At 36.0% G+C, this 26,375-nt stretch overlaps 1 pseudogene; it reads left to right on the forward strand.

Annotated features, from left to right (window-relative positions):
- The window catches only part of LOC107062685 (uncharacterized), a 127,815-nt pseudogene extending 101,659 nt beyond the window's left edge, over nucleotides 1-26,156 (forward strand).
- The last annotated feature ends 219 nt before the right edge of the window (nucleotides 26,157-26,375 follow it).

A 26,375-nucleotide genomic window follows, 5' to 3' on the forward strand; every position in this document is an offset into this window, starting at 1 on the left:
AGTCTTGTTTATAAATGTGTTGTGCACCACATTCGATAAGCAAGAAGCTACCGGGCATGTTAGAATGACTATCCTTCTTTTGCTCACCTCGTGCTATAGAGCGGTGTCTTAAGGGTTGAGGTTTCTGGCTTATAATTGATACTTGTATGCAGATAGAGATGACTGACACTAGACAGACCACAACTAGCCAGGGGCAAGATTCAACTGCAGGCAAGGGTACCGGCAAGGTACCACAGGTGGAGGTATCCGATTGTGAGACCCAGGGGGAGACATCTTCTCAACGCTCTATAGCTTCTCCACCGCCTCAGGAGCCTTCGACAGCTACAGGACTTCCGGCTCCACCAACAGTACCACATCTAGTTCCTTATATTCCATCTGATCAGGATTTCAGGAGTGCAGTATGTATGTTAGCACAGTTATTAACTGCACAGTGCCAACCAGTTGCGCCAGATGTTGCCGGACCTTCTAAAGGGCCCGGAAGTTCGAGCGTTCATGAATTTCTTACCTTGAATCCTCCACAGTTTACAGGGACATATCATAGAGAAGACCCTCAACACTTTATTGATCAGCTTGATAGGATCTTTAGAGTCATGCATTCCTCAGAGACTGAGTCAGTTGAGTTAGCAGCATTTCGATTGCGCGATGTTGCAGTATTGTGGTACAAGAGTTGGGGGAGATCTAGGGGAAAAGATGCATCCCTACCCACTTGGGATAGCTTTACAGAATCTTTCATAGATCACTATTTGCCTCGAGAGATTAGGGATGGCCGGGTGGACCAATTTCTGAACCTCCGATAGGGCAGCATGAGTGTCCGAGAGTACGGGCTGAGATTTGATTCATTGGCTACATATGCACAAACACTTGTTGATACGATGCATGATAGGGTGCGTAGATTTGTGGGAGGGCTCGACTCACACTATACTGATGTTTGTTCTACCGCTGCACTGATTGATAATATGGATATCTCGTGAATTAAGGCATTTGCACAAGGCATAGAGGATCGCTGACATTTCCAGTATCTCAATGAGAGGGTCGAGAGAGACAGACAGAACAGGGCTAGGCCCGCTGGTTCGCAGGGAGATTTTCAGGGTGGTGCCAGACCCCGATATTCTATTAGGCCACCTAGACCTCCACCACAGCAGTTCCAGGGTAGTAGATTTGATCATCAGGAACAGTCAAGCCCAGGTGAGGGTTCACGAGCATCAGGCTCGCAGCAGCAGAAGAGTTCAGGCCAGGCTAGGACAGCCCCTCCGCGTTGCACTACTTGCGGTAGGATGCATTTTGGGAGGTGTAGACAGGGTTCCGCAGGTTGTTATTCATGTGGACTGGAGGGGCATGAGTGGAGAAATAGCCCTACCATAGTTCAAGGTGGTATAGGTCAGTCGACCAGGTCAGCAGTAGGTTCCTCCTCATCAGCACAGTCTATAGGGCATGGACCCCAGACTTCAGCACGTAGAGGTAGAGGCGGAGGCAGAGAGGGAGCATCTAGTTCTGGTAGTGGACAGAACCGTACGTATTCATTAACCGACCGACAGGACTCAGAGTCATCACCAGATGTTGTGACAGGTGCATTGATTGTTTGCTTCCATTGTGTTTATTCTTTGATAGATCCTGGATCTACTCTGTCTTATGTTACTCCATTTATTGTAGGGAAGTTATGTATAGTAGCAGAGTCATTAGATTGACCATTTATTGTATCTACACCAGTTGGTGATCTATTGTTGCCAGGAGAGTCTATCAAGGTTGCACGGTAGAAATTATCGACCGTTAGACATCTGTATATTTCGTAGAGTTAGAGATAGTCAATTTTGATGTTATTATGGGTATGGAATCGTTAGCGTCTTGTTATGCTAATGTTGAGTGTCGGACAAACATTGTTAGATTCAACTTTCCAGGAGAGGCAGTTCGGGAATGGAAATAAGATACACCAATGCCGAAAGGTAGGTTTATTTCCTATCTTAAGACGAGGAGGATGATTACCAATGGTTGTATTTATCATCTTGTTCACATTCATGATATAGATGTAGAACCACCGACTCTTCAGTCTATTCCGGTAGTTAATGAGTTTCTAGATGTATTTCCAGACGATCTCCCTAGTATCCCTCCAAAATGGGAAATTGATTTTTCTATCGATATGCTATGAAGTACACAACCCATATCTATCCCGCCTTATAGAATGGCTCCTGCTGAGCTAAAGGAGTTGAAGGATCAGCTGAAAGACGTGCTTCATAAAGGCTTTATTAGGCCTAGTGCTTCACCATGCGGTGCACCAGTGTTGTTCGTAAGGAAGAAATATGGCTCACTAAGAATATGTATCGATTACCGACAGCTTAATAAGGCAACTATAAAGAATAAGTATCTCCTTCCGAGGATAGATGACTTGTTTGATCAGTTACAAGGTGCTTAGTGTTTCTCAAAGATTGATTTTAGATCAGGGTAACACCAGATACAAGTTCGGGAGAAAGACGTTACAAAGACAAGTTTTAGAACTAGCTATGGACACTTTGAGTTCTTGGTAATGTCTTTTGGATTAACTAATGCCCCAACAGTATTCATGGACATGATTAATAGTATATTCAGGCTGTATCTAGGGCCATGTTGTTGCATAAGAGGGCTATGAGTTGTCTATAAGCTATGTTGATGCCTAAGAGAGGTATGTGCTACCTAAGGGGCTACATTAATGCCTAAGAGTGATATGTGACTGCCTACGGGGCTAGGGGACTACTGATAGGGGTATATAGGCTGATTGGCACCTTCCAGGCTTATGGGGCCCTGAGTAGGTGGTCTTGTGTGTTGTTTGTAACTACCGAGCTTATGGGGCCTTGGGTAGGTTGTTGTTTTATTATTATTGATAAGTTTAGATTTAAGAGCAGGTCAGTACACTTATCTTATCCTTGATTTATTTATCAGATTATTCCAGTATATCAGGATACTTCCTCATAGTCTATTGCCTTTCATACTCTGTACATTATTTTGTACTGACGCCCCGTTGCCTTGGGGGTGCTGCATTCATGCATGCAGGTCCCGATAGATGACCGAGTAGAGCTCCTCAGCAGTAGGATTGACTTTTTTCCAGTTGGCTAGCCCCTTTCCTCCAGAGTTACCAGAGTTGGGAGGTTTGTTACCTTTTGTTGTATATATCTTTATGGGTAGGTTGGGGACCTGTCCCGCTAATATTTACTACTCTTAAAGGCTTGCAAACTAGTGTGTTGGGTGTATAGCTACGTTATGGTCATATTGTCCTATGTTGTTGGTTTGCTGAAGCTTGTGAGCTGTTTGATGTATTATACTGATATATACCTCCTTTTAGTTTTGGTATAGATATCATGGTGGCCTCGACGGCCCAATCAGGAATTCTGTGCTAGTTGGCTATCTATTTATATGATCTCCTGCGAGTAGCTGTTTCTTTTATAGATCAGTTGACAGGGGCCTTGCCAGCCGAGGGCTTAGTTTTAAGCCGAGATATACTTGTTTGTTTTCTTGATTGTGTGCGGCTGCCATGCACTATTAGCAAATGGTTCAGCAGGGTCGGCTCGGGCCAGAGTTTTGGCATTAGGAGCCAGTTGCACCCCTCGAGTTTGGGGCGTGACATTTAACCCCTATTTGGATTTCGTCATTGTTTATATGGATGATATTTTGGTTTACTCAAAGACTCTTGAAATGCATATTAAGCATTTAGACATTTTCAAAAAACTAGTTATCCAAATTGGTTTGGTAATCTCTAAACCAAAAATGAGTTTATTTCAAACAGATGTTCGATTTCTAGGACATCATATTTTTCAAGGAAAAGTGACTCCAATAGAAAGAGTAATAGACTTTGCCTCAAAATTTCCTGATGTTATTATAGATCGAACTGAATTGCAACGATTTTTGGGAAGTCTGAATTATATATCTCCCTTTTATAAAAAATTATCTTGTGATTTGGCTCCCTTATATGACAGGCTAAAAAAGGATCATAAATCACCTTGGACTGATAGTCACACCACTTTGGTAAAGAATATTAAAATTCAGGTTCAATCTTTACCTTGTTTAACTCTTGCTAACCCTGCTTGGCAAAAGATTATTGAGACAGATGCGTCGAATATTGGTTATGGTAGAATATTGAAACAAATCAATCCCCATGACAAAATTGAATACTTTATTAGATTTCATTCTGGAAAATGGAGCGATTCCCAAAATAAATATGCTACGGTGGCTCACGAAATGTTGACCATTTTTAAATGCGTATTAAAATTTCAAGATGATTTGTATAATCAAAAGTGTTTAATAAAATCCGATGCACAATCTGTGAAATATATGTTTGATAAAGATTTCAAACATGATTCATCAAAATTGATTTTTGCTAGGTGGTAGACCCAGTTAGCTCCTTTTGATTTTAAAATTCATTATAAAAAGAGAAGTGATAATTCTCTTCTAGATTTCTTATCTAGAGAATATCTATCTTCACAATGAGTTTTCTGTCTCCCTTCTTTACTAATAAAACTTTAGTCACTATACTGAAAGTTATTCCTCTCAATCGAGACGTATAGGAAATTATCCTGTGGAAAATTATAGATCATATGGTGATGGACAACTTCTCTATTCATAATATCGAACAAATCATCGATTTTGATGATTAGTATCGTAATTACTATGATTTATATTATGAGGTATTCGAATAAAACAAAATATTTTGTCTGCAGAATGGACCCTCCTTGGGTAACCAAGGCCAGAGGAAGGGGAAGATCATCCCCAGGATCATTAAGATCGTCCTCCTCATCTAGCTCTCCAATTATACAAAGAGGGGGGATGAGTTTTATAAATCTGAAGTCCTCTCAAAAGGAGGCTTTTTCTTTAATACATCTGGAAGATATTCCAGAAAATAGTCCATTATATGCACAGCTACAGGTGTATTTATCGCAAAAGCAAAGTGATGCCTTTGCATCCATAGCAAAAGAAGATGTTGATGATATTAAATCATATGAAAAAATATCCAAGAAAGAAATGATATTTCTTTTGGAAAATTCAGGCATTCAACAAAAGGAAGAACCCTGGAAGATATTCCAGCGATATTTGGTTAATGGATTATATTTCCTAGGTGAGTCATACAGAACTCGATCTTATTATGAGACAATTATAATAAGCCCCGGTAGTGCTAAATTTCAGCACTTTTCAAGATATAACACCAGCGAGAATGTTTATAACTTCTCTAAAATGATAATCAAACAAATTATATCTGTTGAAGACTGGGGTATCTCCACAATGAAGGAAAGGCAGATCAGCCTAATTAAAGTCTTTATGAATTTTACATATTGGGACTATATTCATGCTTTTAATAAAGTCCTCATTTACAATAATGAGAGACATAAGCATACTTGGTTTATAAAAATTTGTGCGAAGATATTCGCAGAACCATTCCCAAATTGGTTTCTAAACTGGTGGTCACACCACAGTTCGACGATTAAAATATAATTTTACCGAATCCATTTCTTAAGTTACACAAAGAATTGGTTAAAGTTTCGCCAGATCTTAATGCATTATATCACATAGATCATATCTATTACATTGAAAAAATCGAAAAAATATATCTTTTTGTTGAATTCTCTATTCCTTGGATTCATAAATGGACTCCAGAAGTGGGTTTTACCGAGGAGCAAATTCCTTGTTTATATAGGACCTTCTATAATAATTTTTGGGATAAACTGATGAAAAGAGATCCCAAAACCAACTCCCTATATGGACAAGAATTATTGGATCTTATTGAAACAAGGATCGAAAAATATTGTATTACCCTTTAGAAAGGGATAATTCAAGATAGCTCAGTGAGGCATATTGTCCGAAAAATCTCTATTCAGGATGGGGATAAAGAAGAAATGATTAATAATTATCTCGACAAAGTCAGGAGAAATCTACTTCTCAACAGAACTCAATACGAGAAATCAGACACATCCATGAGGAGTGAAACAAGTGATTATATCGCCAAAGAAGATATTCAAGAGGCTCAACTATGTGAGTCAAACAAACTTATCTCAGAAGATACTCTGCAAAAAGTGGCAGATTTTCTCTGCGGAGTAAAGAAAAAGGAACAAAATGTAAAGTTTATCTCTACATTAGAAGTCTTTATCAACAGTAAATACACTGTTGACCAACAATTGATAAATTGTTACTATACACAGGGACAATTGATAAGGAACCCACACTTAATATTCGTAGATTCTTTTTCATTAAATAAATAAGTTTAGTTTTAGTTGTTTAAGTTGGTTGGAAATTTCATAGCTCTTTTTACTGTAAATCTCTCTCAGTTTGTAAAGTATTCATTCTACCGGAGTTCATCCGGAAGAAAATAAATTGGGGATAGTTCTCTCATACGCCCTGGTGTTAGTCATAGTTACAAGGTACTTTAATTCATCCTTCTTTTATCCTTTATGTTTCTATGATCTAGAGCCGTGACTATGTCCGGCTAAAAGATTCATATCTATGCCGGATATCTAACTTCACTTTTATAGCTACCATGAAAGATCTATTCTTTATCTAAATATAAATAAATTTATATATGATTACTTAACTTGGTTCCGAGATGGTGGTACAGTCCGATTTGATGCAAAACGTTATTGACTTTGTCTTAGTGACTTCGTCTAGCCAGCCGTGGTCCAAATCCCATTAATGAGTTGAAAAAGGGCGCTCTATACCCGGTTAGAACTGCTAGACACATGGGCTCAATAACAATACGTATTTGAATCTTGACAGACTCTTTGTTCGGGTAAAAAGGACTAGATCTATCCATACATCCATAAAACTATATAAAAATTTGTATGTATTTTGATTCAAATTTACTCCTTGAATTCGGATTTTAACAAGTTAGATTGAATATGACTGCGCGAACTACCGCCCGTCTTCTGAGATCCTCAGGTAAAAAGGACTAGATCCTTCCATAATGCCATAAATCTATATAAAAATTTGTATGTATTTCGATTCGGATTTATTCCTTGAATTCGGATGTTAACAAGCTAAATTGAAGATGACCGCGGGGACTATCGCTCGTCTTCTGAGAGCCTGAAAGTTGGTATCAGAGCCTAGGAACTTTCATGGTAAGTATAAGATTGATGTGAAGTATATGGCATAGATATGCTCTTTTCTTCGTCGATCATGGAGAAATGAGTACTAAAAGTACTAGATTGGAAGAGGTAGATATACGTCAAAACCTTGATTTGTTAAACAAATGGACTATTCCAAAAATTGATATCAAAACCATTTATAATTATAGTTGGTTTGATAAAATTTCTCATAAAGAGTTGATTAAAACTATTGAACAATCTTTGGCTTTAAATTCTTCTGAACAGACTATTCGTTTGTTAAACGAAAGAGTTATTGAGTTATATAAACTTCAGTATAATTTCTTGCATATTGGCAAGGTTAAAATTGCTTTTAAGCCTTTGACCCTGAGATGGTTACCTTAGACATATTTAGTTGACTTGCGTGATGCTAGAAATTTAAATTTTAGACAATCTTTGATGGTTTCGATTGAATCTACTGTGGCATATGGTCTAGTTTATTTTAATACTCAGCCGAACTTGCAGTTATCTTTAACTGATGATAATATACTTGATGCTTTAACTTTAAATGTTAAAACGCATAGTTATAATTATGCGCCTAGATCTGAATTAATTTGCTTGTCTTATAGAATTTATTTCTAATTGCTTTCTACGTTGAACCCAAGATGTAAGCTATATGATACATCTGATCAAACTATTTTAGTAGAAACTAATTTTACTAGATCTAAGGTCACTACTAGACGACCTATAAATTGAGAAGAAATTAAATTTCCAACCTACTTAAACAACCAACTTTCCGGATCTCAGAAGGCGGACGGTAGTCCGCGCGGTCATCTTCAATCTACCTTGTTAACATCCGAATTCAAGGAATAAATCCGAATTGAAATACATAAAAAAAATTATATAGTTTTATGGTTGTATGGAAGGATCTAGTCCTTTTTACCCGAACAAGGGGTTTGTCGAGATTCAAATACGTATTGTTATTGAGCCCATGTGTCTAGCAGTTCTAACCGGGTATAGAGAGCCCTTTTTCAACACATTAACGGGCTTTGGAGCTTGGATGGCTAGACGGAGTCACTAAGACAAAGCCAATAACGTATTGCATCAAATCTGACTATACCACCATCTTGGAACCAAGTCAAGAAACCATAGATAAATTTATTTATATTTAGATAAAGTCTAGATCTTTCATGGTATCTATAAATGTGAAGTTAGATATCCGACATAGATATGAATCTTTTAGTCGGACATAGTCATGGCTTTAGATCGGAGAAAGATAAAGGATAAAAGAAAGAAGAATTAAAGTACCTTGTAACTATGGCCAACACCAGGGCTTATGAGAGAACTATCCACAATTTATTTACTTCCGGCTGAACTCCGGTAGTTCTTTTTACCCGAGCAAAGGGTTTGTTAAGATTCAAATACGTATTGTTATTGAGCCAATGTGTCTAGCAGTTCTAACCGGGTATAGAGCACCCTTTTTCAACTCATTAACGGGATTTGGACCACGACTGGCTAGACGGAGTGACTAAGACAAAGCCAATAACGTATTGCATCAAATCTGACTGTACCACCATCTCAGAACCAAGTCAAGAAACCATATATAAATTTATTTATATTTAGATAAAGTCTAGATCTTTTATGGTAGCTATAAAAGTGAAGTTAGATATCCGACATAGATATGAATCTTTTAGTCGGACATAGTCACGACTCTAGATCGGAGAAATATAAAGGATAAAAGAAGGAAGAATTAAAGTACCCTGTAACTATGGCCAATACCAGGGCCTATGAGAGAACTATCCTCAATTATTTACTTCCGGCTGAACTCCGGTAGACTGAATACTTTACAAACTGAGAGAGATTTACAGTACAGAGAGAAAGTAGAGAGAGCTATGTAATTTCCAACCTAGTTAAATAACTAAAATTATAATTATTTATAGAAAGAAAAAGAATCTATGAATAGTAAATGTGGGTCCCTTATAAATGGGTCCCTATGTACAATAATAGTTTATCTTTTGTTGGTCAACATTGTATTTAATGTTGATAATGATTTCTGTTGTAGAGATAAACTTTACATTTTGTCCTTTTACTTTATTGCGCGGAGAAAATCTTTCGCTTTTCGCAAAGTATCTTCTGAGATAAGTTTGTTTGACTCACATGCTTGAGCCTTCTGAATATCTTCTGTGGCGATATCATCACTTTTTTTCACTCCTCATGGATGTGTCTGATTTCTCATATTGAGAAGTAGATTTCTCCTGACTTCGTCGAGATAATTATTAATCATTTCTTCTTTATCCCCATCTTGACTAGAGATTTTTCGGGCAATATGCCTCACCGAGCTATCTTGAATTATCCTTTTCTGAGGGGTAATACAATATTTTTGGATCCTTTTTTCAATAAGATCCAATAATTCTTGTCCATATAGGGCTTGGTTTTGGGATCTCTTTTCATCAGTTTATCCCAGAAATTATTATAGAAGGTCCTATATAAATGTGGAATTTTCTCCCCGGTAAAACCCACTTTTGGAGTCCATTTATGAATCCAAGGAATAGAGAATTCAACGAAAAAGTATATTTGTTCGACTTTTTCAATGTAATAGATATGATCTGTGTGATATAATGCGTTAAGATCTGGCGAAACTTTAACCCATTCTTTGAATAACTTAAGAAATGGATCTGGTAAAACTTTAATTGTCGGACCGTGGTATGACCACTAGTTTAGAAACTAATTTGGGATTGGTTATGCGAATATCTTCACACAAATTTTTATAAACCAAGTATGCTTATGTCTCTCATTATTGTAGATGAGGACTTCATTAAAAGCATTAATATTGTCCCAATATGTAAAATTCATAGAGATTTTATTTAGGTTGATTTGCCTTTCCTTAATTTTGGAGATACCCCAGTCTTTAACAGATATAATCTGTTTGATTATCATTTTAGGGAAGTTATAAACATTCTCGTTGGTGTTATTTCCTGAAAAGTGCTGAAATTCAGCACTACCGGTGCTTATCAGAATTGTCTCATAATAAGATCGAGCTATGTATGACTCACCCGAGAAATATAATCCGTTAACCAAATACCGCTAGAATATCTTCCAGGGTTCTTCCTTTCGCTGAATGCCTGAATTTTCCAAAAGAAATACCATTTCCGTTAACCAAATCATTTGATTTTGTTTAATAGATTTAATGTCATCAACATCTTATTTTGCTATGGATGCAAAGGTATCACTTTTCTTTTGCGATAAATACGCCTGTAGCTGTGCATATAATGGACTATTTTCTGGAATATTTTCCAGATGTATTGAAGAAGAAGCCTTCTTTTGAGAGGACTTCAGATTTATCAAACTCATCCCCCTTCTTTGTATAATTGGAGAGCTAGATGAGGAGGACAATCCTGATGATCCTAGGGATGATCTTCCCTTTCCTCTGGTATAACTTCACCCTCCTCTAGCCTTGGTTACCCAAAGAGGGTCCATTCTGCAGACAAAACATTTTGTTTTATTCGAATACCTCATAAAATAAATCATAGTAATTACGATAATAATCGTCAAAATCGATGATATCTTTGATATTATGAATACTGAAGATGTCCATCACCATAACTTTCAGGATCTCAGAAGACGGGCGGTAGTCCACGCGATCATCTTCAATCTAGCTTGTTAACATCCGAATTCAAGGAATAAATCCGAATAAAAAAACATACAAATTTTTATACATTTTTATGGTTGTATGGAAGGATCTAGTCCTTTTTACCCGAGCGAAATGTCTCTCAAGATTCAAATACGTATTGTTATTGAGCTTATGTGTCTAGCAGTTCTAACCGGGTATAGAGCGCCCTTTTTCAACTCTTTAACAGGCTTCGGACCACGGTTGGCTAGACGGAGTCACTAAGACAAAGCCAATAACGTATTGCATCAAATCTGACTATACCACCATTTCGGAACCAAGTCAAGAAACCATATATAAATTTATTTATATTTAGATAAAGTCTAGATCTTTCATGGTAGCTATAAAAGTGAAGTTAGATATCTGACATAGATATGAATCTTTTAACCGGACCTAATCACGGCTCTAGATCGGAGAAAGATAAAGGATAAAATAAGGAAGAATTAAAGTACCTTGTAACTATGGCCAACACCAGGGCCTGTGAGAGAACTATCCACAATTTATTTACTTCCAGCTAAACTCCGGTAGACTGAATACTTTACAAACTGAGAGAGATTTATAATAGAGAGAGAGTAGAGAGAGCTATGTAATTTCCAACCTAGGACACCTCGTACTCTTTAAGGAGAATTTTTAAGATAAAATGCAGTGCAACACCAAGGTGATTTCGAATGTTTTATCAAACCCTTTTGTAACAGGTTATCAATTTCCTTTTTGCAGAATTCTACCAATTCGGCGTTCATCTGACAAGGATGCGATTTAGTAGGAATATCATCTTCGGTGAAATTGTCTTCATATGGAAGAGTAGCAATATTCTTTTTCCGATTTCAAAAAGAACTACGATGATCATAACAAATATCAATGGAAATTTGCTGAGAAATCAATTTAATTTTTCTTGTACTTTGGTGGATTTCAAATTATCAAATATATTCATACTAAACCATTTAAGTTGTAGAGAATCAACATACTTTTGCTTCATATCAATTAAAGCATTAATAACACGAGAAATCGGGTCAGTGATAAAAGTATAACTAATATTCTGGTCTTCATCAGTAGCCGAAAATCCTTTAGCATTTATGCTTGTAAACGGATAAATAGCATTTATAAAAGGTGTTCCAAGTATAATTGGAGGGTATAACTGATTTTTAACCAAGAAAAAGAAATGCGGAATGTAAACATTATTTTGGAAAATTTGAGTATTAGGCAATTTATACTTTATATCTAAAGCATGTACTGAAGCTGATTTAACCATATTAGTAGTTTTTTCAAAATACTTAGTAGGTACAAGACCTTCTTGGATACAGCTTACATCGGCTCCACTATCAATCATAGCAACATTAGTTATGGAAAATGATTATGAATTAATATGGTGCATTTAACATACCATTTATGAGCAATAACAATTTGCATCATTCCTAAAGACATACGTTCTCTAGGATCCAGATTATAAGGTTTTGCAAGAGTATTTTTTTCAGCAATATTTTTCCTTTTATTATTAATAGTTTCAATCTTAGTATGACGATAACCACAAATCCTTTGATTTTGTTTAATAGATTTCATCTCATTTTTTAAATTCTCAATTTCTTCTTTTAAATCATCAAAAGAAGAATTTCTTGTAGAAATAGTTTGTTTATTAAATCTGTTATTAATTTCAGACAAAGAATAAGGAGCAGAATATTCATATTCAAAATCATTCTTTTTTTTGAATTTTTTTGAAGAACTAGCATTGTTATTAACAGCTAATTGAATAATTTTTTCACGAAGATTATTATCAGTAACTTGTTCCAAGAGTTCTATCACATTATCAGAAGTAATAGTGTTGATATTCAAATCTTCAAATTGAGATTGTAGTTTATAAAAGAACTCATCATTTCCACATAAACAAGTATCACCTTGACAAGTATTACAAGTATTAGCATGTTGATTATCATTATGCTGATTATTATCATATAATTCAGACAACTCAATTTCTTGCTCTGAACCAGAATCAGAAGCATAATCAGATTCTGAACCTGAGGTGTATAAGAAACTATAAATCTTATCATGAACCTCTTCATCAAGTTCAAAGGTTTTTAGCTTTTCAAGCTTGCAATTGGGTGCTATGTGACTAAAGTTTCCACATTTATAACACTTAATCTTGGCGAGCTCCCACCTACACCTATTTTTGTTAAATCTATTAGACTTACGAGAGTCTTTTCTATCATCTCGCACTTCCTTAGATCTGTGTCTATGCTTAGACCTTCTTTTTTCTGTAAGGTTCATCGTGATTGGAGCCTCTAGAATCTCTATGTTTTGTTTTCTTGCTATCAGCCGAAGTACTAGGTAAACCAAACTGTGTACAAAAGTCTCCTACCTGAGATCTTTCTTTGAGCTTATCTATCTTAAGATGTCTGGATAACTTTAATTCATTGCACAAATTTATCCTTTCTTGAGTGCAAACTCCTATTAGCTTTCCATAAGTATAATCCCTATAAGGGATTTCTCCAACGGTGTTCCTTAGAATCTTCCGAACTCGCTCGGCAAATAATGGGAGAAGGCCATCTATAAACTCAGCTTTCCAATGTTCATAACTGTTTTTGGGTAGTTTCATCACCCTACTCATAAAAGTATCTTTATACCATCTAAATTCTCCCAAGGTTCTACATCGTTGACCATTTTATAGGGTACGAACAGTCTCATACTGATTGGTAAATCTACTATTGAAATGATCTAAAATGGTTAGGACTAAGGTATAAACCATGTCTTCTCTATTTTTTACTAGAGCCATTCCTAAGTTATCAACACCTTCAATATTAGAAGTAGCATTAATTACCGCCGCTTTAGCCTCGGTGCTCACATAATTATGCCACCAGCCTCGAAGTTGGCCAGTAAAGCTTGGAATTATCATTTTGCAAATATTCCTATCTGAATTTTTAACACTTCTACAGATAGTTGCATACATAAGCATCCTATGAACAATGATAGTTAACTGTCTATTAGTCAAGCCATCAATATTCCAGTCATAAATTTCAGACCCATTATATGAGGTATTAGTCTGATTCCAGTATTGTTCCTCTATAAGCACATCTTCAGGAGTTGGTCTAGAATTATAATAAGTTTGCATACTAGGTTTATGAGCAAATTTAGTAGTATTATCACTATTCTTCTTAGGATAAACACGTAGTTTATTAAACTCCAAAGACATGTGATTTTTAAAATCAAAAGTATTTTCCATTTCATTAGCAAAACTTTTAGACAGATCTATGGGTTTGGCACTAAATTCAGAAAACTTTTCATCAAGAAGTTCTTCAAAATCATAAATCAATTTGAATTTGAAATCTGAAATCTCAGATGGTCTCTGCATAGGGGTAGCCATAGTTAAATCTACTTCTGCCTTTGTTTTTGAGGTAGAAGCTTTATTAGAAGTCTTTACATCATTTTTTATTTCAATTATCAAAGCAGTTAATTCATCTAGTTTTTTATCAAGAGAACCAATATGTTCACCAGAACTTTTACATAAAGTCCTAAATAATTATTTTGAGAAATCAAATTATTAATTTCATTAATGCTAACTGCCGCAACATCCTCTTCAACAAATTTTTGAAAGGCAGTAAAAGTAATACCAGTATTGTTAGGTAAAACAAATGATGACTGAGGTGGGTAAACAACCTTGATAATATTACCAGTTCCATATTTATAAGATCGCTCAAGAACGTTGATGAATAAAGGTAAATAAGTGGTTATAAACCAAGGTACAAAATACATAATTTGATTATGTAAAGCACAAGTTTCATAAAAACTCTTGAGAAATATTATTCAAATCATCGGCACTATAAGTGTCAAAAAACCAAGTTTTAAACTGGTTCCATTTATCACTTTAAAACTCATTCTGAATGTTCTTTCTTGCCAGAGAACCTGGGCTAAAATTTATTTGGTGTAAATCAATCATCAAATATTGTTAAGATCAAAATCCATTCGGACTTAGAAGGAATGTCATTATCAAAAATATCAGAAGCAATATCATTTGCATGAACAATATTTAAACGAGGATTAAATTTTATTTTATTAACAAGTCTATCATTTTGATCCACAGATATACTCGAAGGTAGGGTATGTAAAGAAGCAGCACAGTTAGGAGCCGAGCCATACACGGGATCAATGGGGGAAATATGATGGATAGCAGGCAATCTCCTATCAGAAGAGAATGAACGTCTACTATAAGGAATGTCATTAAACTGCATACATAATTCTACCATCGGGATTCTGAGTAATATGGCAATACTCAGAATTAGTGACTGTATCCGTCATCTGATTTGGAGCAATTACTGAATCCAAAGTCCAAGTAGTTGGAAAATTAATTTCTTCCCATTTTATAGGTCGTCTAGTAGTGACCTTAGATCTAGCAAAATTAGTTTATACTAAAATAGTTTGATCATATGTATCATATAACTTACATCTTGGATTTAACGTAGAAAGCAATTTGAAATAAATTCTATAAGACAAGCAAATTAATTCAAATCCAGGTGCATGATTATAACCATGCATTTTAACATTTAAAGTTAACGCATCAAGAATATTATCATCAGTTAAAGATAACTGCAAGTTCGGCTGAGTATTAAAATAAACTGGACCATATGCCACAGTAGATTCAATCGAACCCATCAAAGATTGTCTAAAATTTAAATTTCTAGCATCATGCAAGTCAACTAAAAATGTCTCAGGTAACCATCTAAGGGTCAAAGGCTTAAAAGCAATTTGAACCATGCCAATATGCAAGAAATTATACTGAAGTTTATATAACTCAATATCTCTTTTGTTTAACAAACAAATAGTCTGTTCAGACGAATTTAAATCCAGAGATTGTTCAGCAGATTTAATCAACTACTTATGAGAAATTTTATCATACCAACCATTATCATAAATGGTTTTTATATCAATTTTTGGAATAGTCCATTTGTTTAACAAACCAAGGTTTTGAGGTATATCTACCTCTTCCAATCTAGTACTTTTAGTACTCATTTCTCCAAGATCCATGAAGAAAAGAACATATCTATGTCGTATACCTCACATCAATCTTATACTTACCATGAAAATTTCTAGGCTCTGATACAAACTTTCAGGATCTCAGAAGACTGGCGGTAGTCCGCGCAGTCATCTTCAATCTATCTTGTTAACATCCGAATTCAAGGAATAAATCCGAATCGAAATACATACAAATTTTTATATAGTTTTATGGCTGATAATAATAGAAAAAAAATAACAAACAAACAAAAGAAAGAAAGAAAAAAGAAATGAAGATAAATGAGAAAAACAAAGAACGTAGGGGGGAAATCCAACTATCTTATTAATTTCAAATATTTCTCTTCGTTCAAATATATAACTTATGAAAAATATTATTATTATTTTAAAAAATCAAGGATAAGTATGAGTGACAAAAAGTCTTTTTAAAAAATAATAATTGAAATGATATTTGAAGTCAAATTTAAATAAAATTTGAATTATAATGGAGTTCTACCTCCTTAGTCTCTCTTACATATACTTCTACAATGATTTATAATGTTAAGCTTACTTCTTCTTTTTTTTAGTTATTGATCACTAACTTTATTAGTGAATTTTATCAATTTTAATTTCATGTTGTACAAAAATTTTCCATTATAAAATGTAAGTAGATATAACTAACTGATATCTCTATTAATATCTTACGCACCATAAAAATATTAGATAAACTGACAAGAAATTAAAACCTTACATATTAATCTAAGGAAACTAATTTATGAATAATGCAATAACTATTAATTTAGGACAAAACTAGGAAACAAATTATAAATTATAATGTAAGAAAAGTTGAAGGACATAATTTTAGATGAGAAAAGATTTTTTCAAGTATAACAAGAAAAGACTTAAAATATATATATCATATAACTAAAATCTCAATATATACCGACACATTAAAATATAGAATTTAAGTAGGAAATTTAACTAAGCATTCTATATATTTAAAAAAAACACTCAACTGCTTATGATGTGTAACATAAAAAGTTCATTCAAATTAGATTATCGAAAAGTAATAAAAATATAGTTAAAAAATGAAGGGGTAGAGGGGTGGGGAGAATATTTTGAATAATTTGTAGAATGCAATGAAATAGTTAGATAATATACATAATATTGTCCATAAAATTTTAAATTAGAGAGATGTGAATAATAAAATAAAAATTAAAAAATCACGAGTAAACAGAATAAACGTATATGTTTTATATTAATCATAAAACTATTTAATAATTATACAAATCTAAATGATAAGCTAATAAAAATAAATACTAACAATTTTATAATTTTAAATAGTGAATAATATAATAATAAAAATAATAATAAAATTTGAAACAGAAAATTAATTTGTTGTGTCTATTCACATAGAATTAGTTATGAGGTGGGTGGGGTAGGGAGAGAAGAGGGTGGGGGGGGGGGAAGGGGATTACATTTCATTAATGAGGAACAATACGATAGTTGAAATTTTGTAAGGTAATACGATTTAATGTACTCGGACAAGATATCACAATAAAAAATAATTTTAAAAAATTTAAAATTATTTGTGCATCACGCGAGTACGTATTCTAGTAACATATACATATAACAATGATGGAGACAAGACCATAATTAATATTTTTTAAAATGCATACTCTCGTACTCCTTTTAATATTATATCAAACACATATTTCCTCGATTTTATTGTTTGTATTGAGGTAGAGTTGAATTTTATTTAGTTGCTTATATTGAATCTCACCCGTTTATATTTGACCCACCCCGATCCACTTATTTGTGAATACTATTAGTGTGCTTACTTATCTTTTTGAACAACCTCGATGAAAATCATGTCTCTACCTTGAAGTTTGCAATATTTGCAATACTTAAGCATGTAATCGTATCAAATTTTTATCCATGTTAACATGATTTCTCCACAAGATGTCTTCTTAACTCCAACATTGTTCCATTTGGGAAATTCTTTCAATAAGTCGACTTCAACCGCACAGGCCCAACATTTATATTTTACAGTGTTTTTGATAATCAATTTGGCTTCAGTTCTCTAATTTTCTATTATTTTCTTCATTATACAGCTTCTCAGATAACTTATAAGCTTCATTTTAGAATAAAACTATAAAAAAAATTCTGAGCAAGTATATAAGCTTTTGTTTATCAGAGAACTAATTCTACTCAACTGTGAAGTTACTATTCCATGGAATGAGAGCCATATTTCATTAGCAATACCCTTCGAAGCAAGTTTCAAAGCTGAAATAAAAACTAAAACAAAAGATAATACATGACATGCATAAGTGCTCTGACATTAATACATCAAATATGTGCACAGACTCTTCCTTTGATATGCTCGACATCTACATACCAATCACAAGACAATAATAATGATTCAAATTCAGTTTTTTAAGTGAGAAAAAAAATTTCATACTTAAATGACTCAATAGTTGTTTATCTCACACATCGCTTTAGAGTTTAGAGAATGGTAATCATCACTATCATGGAAATTGATATATGCCCCAAGTCCTCTAAATTTAAATGCAGCATGATATATGCCCTGAAATTAATATGGAAATCTAAATCCATACAATCCGATTTTAGCTAAGTAAATGGTACCATTATAACTTCGCTAATAAAACTCAAAATCTAATTACTATGTTGTTCCTAGTAGCAGCGCGTGCAGTGTTATATCCCCCAATAAGACTCAAATTTTCTTTGAAAATGTCCAATTGAAGATTGTCGTTACTAGGAAACAATTCAATAATGAAGTATGAGAGAACTTTAAATCAGCAGAGAAGTTGTATATTAAAAAGCACATTTCCTTACCTAGTAGACTTGTTTCAGTAATCCATGCATAATATATATTTCATAGAAACTTCAGTTAGTTTCAAGCTATAACTTCATATGATTATCAGTATTTCGATAAAACAATAGTTTCTAAAAGTGAAAAGACAGTGGGTTGTTTCCTACCTAATCTTCTTCGTACATGCAACTCCTATTGTATAAGTTGGTACCTTTTATTGTAGATTACCTTGTGTTAAACAGATTGGAAGGCTACTAACCATGTGAAAAAAGTAATCTCATTTCTTGCTAGAAACTCACATACCGTGAGTTTACGGTGTTTTTGATACATTTCACTTAAGAGTTGTGTGTGTTTAGGGCCATTTTGTATTAGAAATAATGTTTTATGTGTATGTTTGTAGGACATAGACTTGGACGTGGTTGAGTGAGATAACAGCTAAAATTCTGCAGAAGTAGACAGCAATAGAGTGACCTACGGACCGTAGGTCCTGTGACGGTCCATCGTTGGGCAGGTGTGGATGGATCATCAGGGAATTCTGACCAAGTGTGGAACTACAAAGCGACTAACGGCCCATAGGTCCACGGGCCGTCTTGCACATCCGTCGATGATTTCAGAGAGTTGAAGTTCCCGTACCTGATGAAAAGTTATAAGTGTGGAACCACAAAAGAGGACCCACAGACCGTTGATCGACCCACAGTCCATCCTGCACGTCCGTCGTTGATTATCTGAGAGTGAAGGTTCCAGTCTCTACTGAAAAGTTCTAAATGTTGACCAACAGAATGGGACCTACGGACCATAGATCTAGTCGTCGATTGATGCCGCGTTCCAGAAGTTTATTTCTTTATTTTGTTTCCTTTTTATTTAGGACATGTTTTTCTATAAATAGGGTATGTAAACCTCATTTTTGGGGGTTAGACATTATTGTTTACTTTTGGTTCTTGGTATGTTCTTTGGGAATTGACTTGCAAACTTTGGCAATTTGATTTCCGTATTTCGGTTTATAAGATTTTCGCTTTAAAATTCAATTAGAGATTTTGGGTTTCATCTTCTCTAAACGTAAGTTCATGAATTCTTATTATCAAAACATGAATTATGTTCTTTCAAGCATGAGTAGCTGAATCCATAACTAGGGTTGTGGGAACCATGAGCAATGAACAACGTATGAATAATAACTAAGTAATTCTTGAATATTGTTGATGTATGTATTGGTAATTCTTTTGCTTAGAAGTCTTTCTAACGAGTGCACGCGTTAGAACTCACCTTGTTGCTACTTGCCGGACCAAGGAGGTAATTAATGAGAAAATAATTATCAACAAGAGATTTAGTGGGATACTATATAATAGTCTAATATCAATTGGTACGAGGGTGTAAACTAAGTCATACATTGATGTGATGTCTAATCTGAGGTAAAGGTAAGCGTTAGTAAAGTATACACACCATATTCCTTGTGGGATCGACCCCAACCTACAAGTTAGGTTCTTTATTTCACGACGACCGCTTATACTTCTTTAATAGAGGTGTATTTTGAGCATATCAAATTTTGGCGCCGCTGCCGGGGAATAAGGCTTTTAGATTAAGTTTAACTACATTATTTAACTTTAGTCAATTATTTCCTAATTTTTTGTTTTCTTTTATTTCTATTTTCTATAGGTTTCTACTCTAGTGTATGCCAAGTACACGGAGTCAAGGTGAACCATTGACCCCCTACAATCTAGAGTTGAGAAAAACTTTGATAAAACTGAATAATCAAGGGGTGTAAGTCAATCCAATTGGAGAGAATCTAGCTGATGGAGTTGAATTGCAGCCTCCTGAGGTTGTTAATGTGCACGCTCAGGATCATGGTGGTAATCTACTTGGAGATGCTTTAAGGGTACAGAATCCGCTAGAACCGAGGTTGCGTGATAATTACAGGGTCAACTTCAATACAGTTGAATCAGAAGGACCTATTGTTCTCCCTCATTTACCTCCAGGGCATACATTTGTGGTGACCACCAGTCTAATACGCATGGGCATATGGTCAAGTTGAGGAGTGTCTGCAAGAGTTGTCTGGGACTACCAGAGTTGGATATGAACGTCATAGGTTTTAGAGTCTTCCCTCTATCATTGACCAGTGATGTTGCAGGGTGTTTTTCTGAGCTTTCGTATAACTCAATTCATACATGGGACCAATTGCTTAAGGTGTTCATGGTAAAGTTTTACCGTTGTCCAAGAAGTTGAACCACAAAGACAAACTGAACAATTTCGTGGCACTACCTGGAGAGTCTGTGAGCAGTTCGTGGGATAGGTTCACTGCATTCATAAAAGTGTTCCAAATCACCGCATTGATGATGAGTCACTGAAGGATTACTTCTACAGGGGTCAGGATGAAAATGGTAATGTGATATACCGTGAGTTTACGGTATTTCTAATACATTTCACTTACAAGTTGTGTATGTCTAGGGCCTTTTTGTATTAGTTTTCATGTGTTTTTATCATATTTTGCAGGAAAGATGTTCAGCCGCGAAATGAAAGAGACAGCTGATAGAAATGCAGAAAAGGGCATCTACGGAGGGCATCTACGGACCGTAGGTCCATTGACGCTCCGTAGATGGTAGTTGTAGATCAGCAACCAAGGCATGAAAGGCAAATCAGGGAAATCTGACCATGTGTGGAACCACAGTGCCCATTGACGGTCCGTAGATTGATCTACGGACCGTACTGTTGATCCGTAGATTGATACTGTGAGGGTTCCAGTACATGTTTTTTGAAGATTCCAAGTGTGGAGCTACGAAAGGGGATTGACGGACCGTAGATCGATCTACGGTCCGTACTGCAGTTCCGTCATTTGCTTCAGAGAAGCTGATTTTTGGAAGCTGAAATATTTTCTGAGTCTTGGCTGACGGAAGGGATTCACGGATCGTAGATCTATTGACGGTCCGTGAATAAGTCTCGTGGAATGAAGACGCGTGCTTGTGACAGACTTTCCTTATTTTTGTTTCCCTTTTAATTTAGGACTTGTTTTCTATAAATAGGGCATGTAAACCTCGTTTTTTAGGGTTAGACATTATTATTCTATTCTAGTTCTTGACTTGGGAGATTAACTTGCAACTTTATCAATTATTAATTTCCTTAGATCGTTTTGAAGATTTTGGAGTTGCAATTTAAGTTGAATTTCTGGGTTTACTACTCTTGTTACGTAAGTTTATAATTCTTTCATCTAAAACAATGAATTGTAGTCATATGATTATGGGTAACGAAACTCCACAACTAGGGTTGTGGGAACCATGAGCTATTAACAAAGTATGAATAGTAAATAAGAAATTCTTGAATAGTGTGGTGCATGCATTGATAATTCTTTCATTTAGAAGTCTTTTTAGCGGTTGCGAACGATAGAACCTGCCTTGTTGCTACTTGCCGGATCAAGGAGGTAATCAACAAGAAAAGAATTATCAACATACATTTAGTGTGATACTATCTAATAGGCTAGTGTCGATTGGTGCGAAGTAATAACTAAGCCAAACATCGATTATGATATCTAATATGAGGTAAAGGTAAGGGTTAGTAAAGTACACAAATGTAGCCAGACCAAGGTGCCGGGTGAAATTCTCTAGATGTCGGACCAAGGATTTAGAGATACCTAACTTATCACTTTGCATGTAGTACACTAAAAAAGGATTGCTATTACTAGGATTACTGCGTTATGAGCTTGTGGGGAACACAGATACCCTAGTTATTTCACAAATCTTGATAACAACAAAAACTGACTTTTGATTACTAATTATTTATTGAATTCTTACAATTTGTTCTACCAAACCCCCCCCCTTTTATTACTTGTTTCTGGAAGTAATTTGACTAATTGAATATAATTGTTGGTTAAAGTAAAGTCTAAACCATTTTCCTCATAGGATCGACCCCAACCTACAAGTTGGGTTCTTTTACTTTGTATAATGATCACTTATTGCTTCTTTAGGGAGGTGTAATTTGAGCGTATCATAATGTTGTGCTGGATACTATTGCTGGAGGATCATATGGTAAGTGCACTTTTGAGGAGATCACTGAGAAATTAGGAAGATTTCTCGAAATAATAAAGCATGGAGCACTAGAAAGTCAGACACTGGAAGAAGCACTTTTGCAGTTTAAACTGCACCTAGTCAATCTGCCGATGACATTCATGAGGAGATGTCTCGGATGAAGACAGAACTTGGGCTGGTGTTGAAACATGTGAGCGGAGGTGCAGAAAAGGTGAATGCGGTAAATTACTTAACTAGAACTCCACCACCACCAGCTGAGGAATACAACTATGAGGAGGATGCTTATTTGGTAAATGATCAGACGGGAGATTTCCAAACCATGTCCCAAGGTTCCAACTCGGATAATTAGTGCCAAGGGAAAGGAAACTAAGGTCGGAACTATGGTAACTACAATCGAGAGGGTAACTATGTTCGGGATGGTAACTACAATCTCAACAATAACTACAACTGGAACAATTATGGCAACAAAAATGAGAGGGTTAGGCCTTATGTTCCACCTGCAAATTAGGATTCTGGCAATAGAGAAGCTGGGGGTAGTATGTCATGGATTGAGGATATGATGCAGAAGATGATGAAGAGGTTTGATGGGACTAATGAGAATGTGAAAGAGATGCAGAATGACTTGTCTGGAATCGGTCATAAAGTTGATGACTATATAGTGTCTATAAAGAAACTTGAGCAGCAGTTTAATTAGTTGTCCACTATAGTAAACTCACGTCAGCCTGGTACACTTTCTAGCAACACCATCCAGAATCCGAAGAATGATGGACATTGTATGGCAGTCATTACTCGTGAAGGTAAACATACCATTGATCCCCCTATACCGTCTGAGGTTGAAATTGTGGCAGAAAGAGATGATGAAGAGACTGAGGTTACTGGAGAGTCTAAGAATGCTATAGAGAAGGAAGCAGAGGTGACCCAAGAAGTTGTTCCCATGACTAGACCTCAACCGCCATTCCCACAGAGATTGGTGAAGAAGACCGAAAAAGGAAAATACCGCAGGTTCATTACTATGTTGAAACAGCTTTCCATCAATGTTCCGTTGATAGAAGCTTTGGATCAAATGCCTGGGTATGCAAAGTTTATGAAAGATTTGGTGACTAAGAAGAGGGCCGTCAATTTTGAGAATGATGAGAGGTTACATCATTGCAGTGTTATTGCTACGAGGTCACTTGTGCAGAAGAAAGAGGATCCTGGTGCTTTCACTATTCCTTGTACCATTGGGTTGTTGCATTTTTCGAAGGCGTTGTGTGATTTCAGGCAAGCATTAATCTAATGCCATTGTCTATCTACAAGAAATTGGGTTTAGGGACTCCAAAAGCGACTGCGATGCGACTACTCATGGCCGATAGAACTGTGAAGAAGCCCATTGGTATTCTCCAAGATGTCCTCATAAAAGTGGAGTCGTTCATTTTTCCGGTGGATTTTGTGATACTTGATTGTGAGATAGATTTTGAGGTTCCCATCGTCCTAGGGAGACTATTCTTTGCTACTGGGTGCACCTTGGTCGACATGGAGAGAGGGTAGATGAAGTTCTGATTGAATAATGAATAGGTAACTTTCAACATCTGTAGGTCAATGAAGCAGGAAAGCGATCTCAAGTCAGTTTCAATCGTGAATCATAATATGGAGTGAGGTTCTGATGTGTCTATTGAAGAGAGGTAGGGTGTTGATGAAATGGTAGTGGTAATGATGAATTTTGAGGGTGATGGTATTGAAGACTATGATGAATTAGTTGCCACAAGTGATAGGTTTGAATTCCGTTCCAAACCCAAGAAATTGGAGTTAGATATGAAGAATCGCAACTCTCCACTTGCAAAACCGTTTGTGGATCAAGCTCCAAAATTAGAGTTTAAGGCTCTACCATCACATTTGAGGTATGTATTCTTGGGAAGAGATGGTACTTTACCAGTAATCGTTGCGGCCGATTTGACTGAGGTACAAGTAGAGACACTGGTGTATGTGTTAAAGAGGTTCAAACGGGCTATTGGATGGACTATTACGGACATTAGTGGGATTCCTCCTGGAATCTGTTCTCATAAAATCCAACTCATGCCGGACGGAAAGCCTAGTATCGAGCATCAAAGGAGAGTAAAATCTTCTATGCAAGAGGTACTGAAAAAGGAAATCATCAAATGGTTGGATGCTGGAGTCATATACCCCATTGCAGATAATAGTTGGGTTTGTCCTGTTAAATGTGTACCTAAGAAAGGTGGGATTATTGTGGTCCCTAATGTGAAAACCAAGCTTGTTCCGATGAGGCCACTGACCGGATGGAGAGTATGCATGGACTACAACAAATTGAATGCTTGGACAGAAAAGGACCATTTCCCGATATCGTTCATGGATCAGATGTTGGATCGCCTTGCTGGTAAGGGTCGGTATTGCTTTCTTGATGGGTATTCGGGCAACAATAAGATCTCCATAGCTCCGGAAGACCAAGAGAAGACCATCTTCACTTGTCCTTATGTGACTTTCGCCTTCAAAAGGATGCCATTTGGGTTGTGTAATGCTCGAGCGACATTCCAGCATTGCATGATGTCGATATTTTCAGATATGGTGGAGTACACTTTTGAGGTATTTATGGATGATTTCTCTGTGGTAGGTGACTCATTTGATGGTTGTCTGATGCATTTGACTGAGGTATTGAAACAGTGCGAAGAGTGCAATCTTGGCTCAATTGAGAAAACTTCCACATCATGGTGAAAGAGGGGATAGTTCTGGGTCATCGGATTTCTGAGAAGGGTATTGATGTTGACAGAGATAAAGTTGAGGTAATAGAAAAGCTTCCACCACCTATCTCTGTAAAAGGTGTTAGAAGTTTTCTTGGGCATGCAGGTTTCTATCGGAGGTTTATCAAGAATTTCTCTAAAATTGCACACCCATTGTGCAAACTGCTCGAAAAGGAGTGTAAGTTTGATTTTGATGATGCTTGTCTGAGAGCATTTGGAGAGTTCAAAGTAAAGCCAGTTTCTGTACCTATCATTATTTCACTGGATTGGGGGCAACCGTTTCAAATGATGTGTGATGCGAGTGGAGTGGCGCTTGGTGTGATATTGGTACAAAGGCGAGAAAATATTCTTCCACCGATTTACTATGCCAGCAAAGCGCTGAATGTGGCTCAAAAGAACTATACGGTGACTGAACATGAACTACTTGCTGTGGTTTTTGCATTCGAGAAATTTCGATCCTACTTTCTTGGTACTAAGGTCATAGTGCATACTGACCATTCTGCATTAAGGTATCTGATGGACAAAACTTATGCAAAACCGAGGTTGATCAGATGGGTATTATTTTTGCAAGAATTTGATTTTGAGGTGAAAGACAGAATGGGGACAAAAAATCAACTTGTCGATCATTTGTCCAGATTAGAGGAGGAAGTTATGCTCAAGCTAGGAGATGGGGCTGAAATTAAAGATGCATTCCCAGACGAACAAGTTTTGGCTGCTTATTATGATCTTATTCCTTGGTTCACAGAATTTGCTAACTACTTACTAAGTGATCTCGTTCCATCAGATTTGTCATTTCACCGAAGGAAAAAATTTATGCATGATGTGAAGAACTCCTTTTTGGATGAGCCTTACTTGTTCGTATTTGTGCGGATGGGATTATTCGTTGACGTGTGCCCAAGGTCGAGATGATGAGTATACTAGAGGTGTGTAATTCATTGCATGTTGGTGGGCATCATAGTGGTATTCGGATTGCTCATAAAATCCTACAGTGTGGGTATTATTGGCCTACCATCCACCAAAATGCTTCGCCAAGTCTTGTGATCGTTGCCAAAGGGAAGGAGGAATTTCAAAGAGGCAAGAGCTACCAATGAATCTGATATTGGTGATTGAGTTGTTTGATGTTTGGGG

Source organism: Solanum tuberosum, unplaced genomic scaffold (assembly GCF_000226075.1).
Source record: "Solanum tuberosum cultivar DM 1-3 516 R44 unplaced genomic scaffold, SolTub_3.0 scf00259, whole genome shotgun sequence".
NCBI classification, from domain to species: domain Eukaryota; kingdom Viridiplantae; phylum Streptophyta; class Magnoliopsida; order Solanales; family Solanaceae; genus Solanum; species Solanum tuberosum.